Raw genomic sequence first — 4,693 nt, 5'->3', positions numbered from 1 at the left:
ACTTCATTCTTGCTACATATTGTGTTACCCACTCCCCTCTCCTCGTGCCATGGTCCCACCCCCACCCCCACCCCCCATCTCTCACTCCATCCCTCTGTTTCCTGCGTTCACTGCATTCGCACCTCTGAGAGGAGGGTGTCTGGTCTGCTCCCACCCCCCCCCCCCCCCCCATCTCATACATCCTCAGTGCTATACTTGAGCTCCAACAGCATAACATTGACCTGTAAAGGCCTATTCATTATATATACCGTACTCCAGTTTTAGGAGATGAGGTGACCACCTTTTCTGTGCAGGCCACCTCAAACTGGAGTATACATGAATAGGACTTATATAAGGGTCCACTTTTACGCTGTTGCAAGAGATGAAGAAAGACTGAGAATTTGTACTCGTACGAACTCCCCTTCCACCCTATATGCCACAGTCTCCCCATCTTCCTCCTTTCCTCCCCGCCTCGCCTCGCCTCCCTCTCTTCCTCTCTTCCTTCCCTCCTTCCTTTCCCCCCCTTCCTCCACCCCCCCCCCCCCGCCCGCCCGCCCGCCCACCACTTCGATGGGTGGGGTCCGCTCTGCGGCGGTGCCAGGCACTGTGTGGTATAGAGTGAATCCAGGAGAACATGAATATTCATAAGTGAACCAACCACCCTGCACCCTCTCCACTACACCCTCCTCCTCCTCCTCCTCCCCCCCACACCCCACCCCACTCGGCCCTGCAGTCGGTGGCAACACTTGGTAGTGGCACATGGCGAGACAGCTGTTGCAAACCAAGCCAGGCATCTGTGCAGTGGGAGAGAGCACCATGGAACAGGAACACACACACACACACACACACACGGAAAGAGAGAGAAATAGAAAACAGACAAAAAAAAGAGAGAGAACAGACACAGAAATGCATGCAGAGAAAGTCACAGAGAGAGAGAGAGAGAGAGAGAGAGGGAGAGAGGAGTGAAAGAGAGAAAGAGAGAGGGAGAGAAAGAGAAATGGAGGGTGCAGAGAGAGAGAGAGAGAGAGAGAGAAAGGGAGGGTGGGAGAAAGAGAGATGGGGCAATATACGCTTGATGCGAGAGTGTGGGGCACTAGCCAGGGCATCTGGGTAAAGGCGAGCCAGACAGACAGAAGGACAGGGGCGGTGGCAGGGTCATCTGGGTGAAAAGAAAGGGGGCGAGCCAGACGGAGGGAGAAGAAGGGTGCTGGTGGGGAGGGTCTGTCTGGAGAGAGAGAGAGGGAGAGAGAGAGAGAGAGAGAGAGAGAGGGAGAGAGAGAGAGAGAGAGAGAGAGGAGAGAGAGAGAGAGAGAGAGAGAGAGAGAGAGACGGATCAGAGCGGGACACGATGGGCATGGAAGTGTGAGACGACCAGAGAGACAGGACGACGTGGGCATCTGTACATGGAGACGACACACACACGGGCACACACACACACACACACACACACACACACACGCGCGCGCACACGCACGTGCACAAGACAGTAAATAGATATAGACAGGCAGACAGGAAGTGGGAGGAGACAGCGAGCGCATGCAGTAGAGACAGCATGGATCTGTCCATGCAGGCAAGGAGGCTAATTTATAAACACAGGCTCGTCTCCTATACTCAGATAGTTATGGTCTACACCTGTTCTGGTCTTGCTGCTAAATAAGTATATAGATGAGAAATGTGTGAGGACATCTTTCGTGCGTAGAAAAGACAGACATTTCTAAGGTACATAGAAGGTGGTGGGGGGGGGGGGGGGGACTGTAGTTGTGAATCGAGAATAAGCGAGAATTGTACTATTATGTCACAACGAGCAAGACGTATATGACAAATTATATAAAATCACACCTGTGTGAACTGAGTGGTGCAACTCCCCTCTCCCCCGTCCTCTCCTCTCTCTCTCATTAGCAGGCAACAGTGCAGCACTATAATACTATCTCTCTCTCTCTCTCTCTCTCTCTCTCTCTGTGTTTCTGGCACAACAGCGCCCCTACTGGTACGCATGCTGGTGCTCATTAACGTCACAAACACGGACATTGCACGTTGCACCATGCACTCAAAAATAAAAGTCGCCTCCCAAAGCAAGCACGATATAATTTAAACGACACCTCCAAGTCTTTGAGAATAAAGACTCAGTAAAAAAAGCATATATACATTCTGTAACTCCAAGAGTGCATGTGAATGTATAATAATTGCACACTCTCAGTTAAGTTATAACACTGAAGATTGCACTGAGTGCGTGCTCACACACATATATACAGTATAGTATAAATCTGAGGGAATGCTCCTCTTTGATGACCATCTCCCAGCCATGCCCAGTTTGTGCCCTATCCTGTGCCCTATAGCAGTGGCCTGCCATGTCTAAGCCCCTCCACCAATCACCAACCATGTATGCACCCCTCCCGCCCCGGCCCTGCCATGGGGGCCCCAATCCTGGCTAGCATCCCTCTTCTCCACCAACCCCACTCCTCCCCTATAGCTCCCCCTGGACCCCCATGCAACCCCCCCCCCCCCCCTCCCTCTCCATTATACCCACCAAGGCGGCAGAGAGAGAGCCTAGCGCTGCCCTACATAGCAGCGTGCGCAGCAGGCTGGCACCGCGAGGCACCCATGGGCCTGTAGAACTGTGTCAGGCCTCGGGACTCCTTCTCTCTGTGATCGACACCAACTAGCCCTATACCGCGCGGAGGAGGAGGAGGAGGAGGAGGAGGGGCAGATATAACATGAGAGCTGCTCTATACCGAGAGATTAGTGCCGATTGAAGTCGTCAATGTGGGAAATAAATCAAATAATTGTAAGAGAGGAAAGGAAATAAAGCGCTCTCTGATCTGAGGTAAACCGGCGTAGAGTGAATGAGCGACAGCTGAACGCTTGCAGAGCGTTCAGCGTATAGCACAGGAAGACCTGAGGACCTGATTCTATACAAATGTTTTCTTCCAGATCACGACAGTTTTTCTGATAAACCTATACGTTTCTGTATCAGTGGTTCTCAAGCTATTTCATGTCAAGGACCCCACATTTCTTTTGTAATTGGCCGCCGACTCTCGTCTGAAAACATGTTGTTCCAGGAATCCCCATAAGCAATGATATGAGATAGAAAATGTTCGCTGTGAAAGAATATATATATTCAAAGATTTTGCACACATTTTCAAGAATTTCCCAAAGATAGCAGATCTATAGAAGCTCGTAGCGCGGCACTCGGTGCCACGCTATGAGCTAGTAGATCTGCTATTTCTCGACCGCCGAAGTTTAAAATAATGGTTGAAGTGGTTAAAAGCCATGGTGACACAGATGCATTCCCGGTCTTAATGGCTTAACACAGGAAGTTCTGCTCAACGAAGCAAAGTTTGCGGAAACCTCGTGAGAGCATTCTCTTTTTCAAGAAGCTATAAAATATATTTGAAATATAGATTTAAAGCAAAAGTAATATTTATTTTCAAAGGTCTCAAGGCCATGACTAATAAGGCATGAAGCAATGAAGACCACTTGGGCCCTTTAGCAGGCAGCGTTTAGGTCCAGGACACTGAAAAAACTGAAAGGAATAAATAGTATTAGTCATAGCTTTTTGAAAGGTTTTTGGCTACAAGCAATTCAGTTCAAATGTGGCCTCTGCATCACGGCCATAAATAAAAAAAATCTTAATCATTTCCCCCTCTGGTAAAAATAGCATGTAATTAAAAACCGTTATCCACAGGGACAAGCCCTAGATACACTTGACATACTCAATCTTTAATTAATACACTCCAATATCCAAATCCATCTTGCGGTCTGACATTCAAGAAAATAAAAAACGAAGAGCAGTTTAGGAGCAAAAGAAACCTTGGTGCGTTTGTCTAAAACATAGATAAATAAATACATTGATCGTAGTTTCACTTCATTCACATTTGGTGCAACCGCTTAAAACAGGAGAGCGTAGATATTTCCTTTCATATAATTTAAGCGAAAACATTCCATCATAATTCCAACAATAACTATATAATAAAAGATAAAATCTTGCACGATCCCCACAGATAATTCAATTTGCAGTCATCCCTTTTTCAGATGTGCTGTGAGGAGAAGATCTGAACATCACCACAACCCGGCCCTCTCTCTGTTCTACAACAGACAGCACCAAAACAGACCTGGGATCTGAACATCACCACAACCAGGCCCCTCTCTCTCTGTTCTACACAGACATGCACCAAAACAGACCTGGGATCTGAACATCACCACAACCAGGCCCTATCTCTGTTCTACACAGACAGACAGCACCAAAACAGACCTGGGATCTGAACATGCACCACAACCAGGCCCTCTCTCTGTTCTACACAGACAGCACCAAAACAGACCTGGGATCTCAACATCACCACCACAACCAGGCCCCTCTCTCTGTTCTACACAGACAGACAGCACCAAAACAGACCTGGGATCTGAACATCACCACAACCAGGCCCTCTCTCTGTTCTACACAGACAGACAGCACCAAAACAGACCTGGGATCTGAACATCACCACAACCTGCAGGCCCTCTCTCTGTTCTACAACAGACAGCACCAAAACAGACCTGGGATCTGAACATCACCACAACCAGGCCCCTCTCTCTCTGTTCTACACAGACAGCACCAAAACAGACCGAGAACATGTCGACGTCAAGAAAGTCAACAAACAGCTGAGCAATGACAAAGAGGACGGACGGACAGACAGACAGACAGACACACACACAGACACACAGACACACACATCCT

General features: G+C 48.6%; 1 long non-coding RNA gene across 1 annotated transcript in view; it reads left to right on the top strand.

Moving 5' to 3' along the window:
- Positions 1 to 4,403, top strand: part of LOC308324782 — a 14,876-nt gene extending 10,473 nt beyond the window's left edge. The window contains exon 3 of the long non-coding RNA XR_013964966.1: positions 4,012 to 4,403. This is a non-coding gene — a long non-coding RNA (uncharacterized lncRNA). The remainder of the gene's footprint in view (positions 1 to 4,011) is intronic.
- Positions 4,404 to 4,693: the final 290 nt, after the last annotated feature.

The sequence above is a fragment of the Protomyctophum bolini genome (genome assembly GCF_963924005.1).
Source record: "Protomyctophum bolini genome assembly, chromosome: 11".
NCBI classification, from domain to species: domain Eukaryota; kingdom Metazoa; phylum Chordata; class Actinopteri; order Myctophiformes; family Myctophidae; genus Protomyctophum; species Protomyctophum bolini.
The sequence above is the reverse complement of the archived record's forward strand: the minus strand, read 5'-3'. Positions and strand labels throughout refer to the sequence as shown.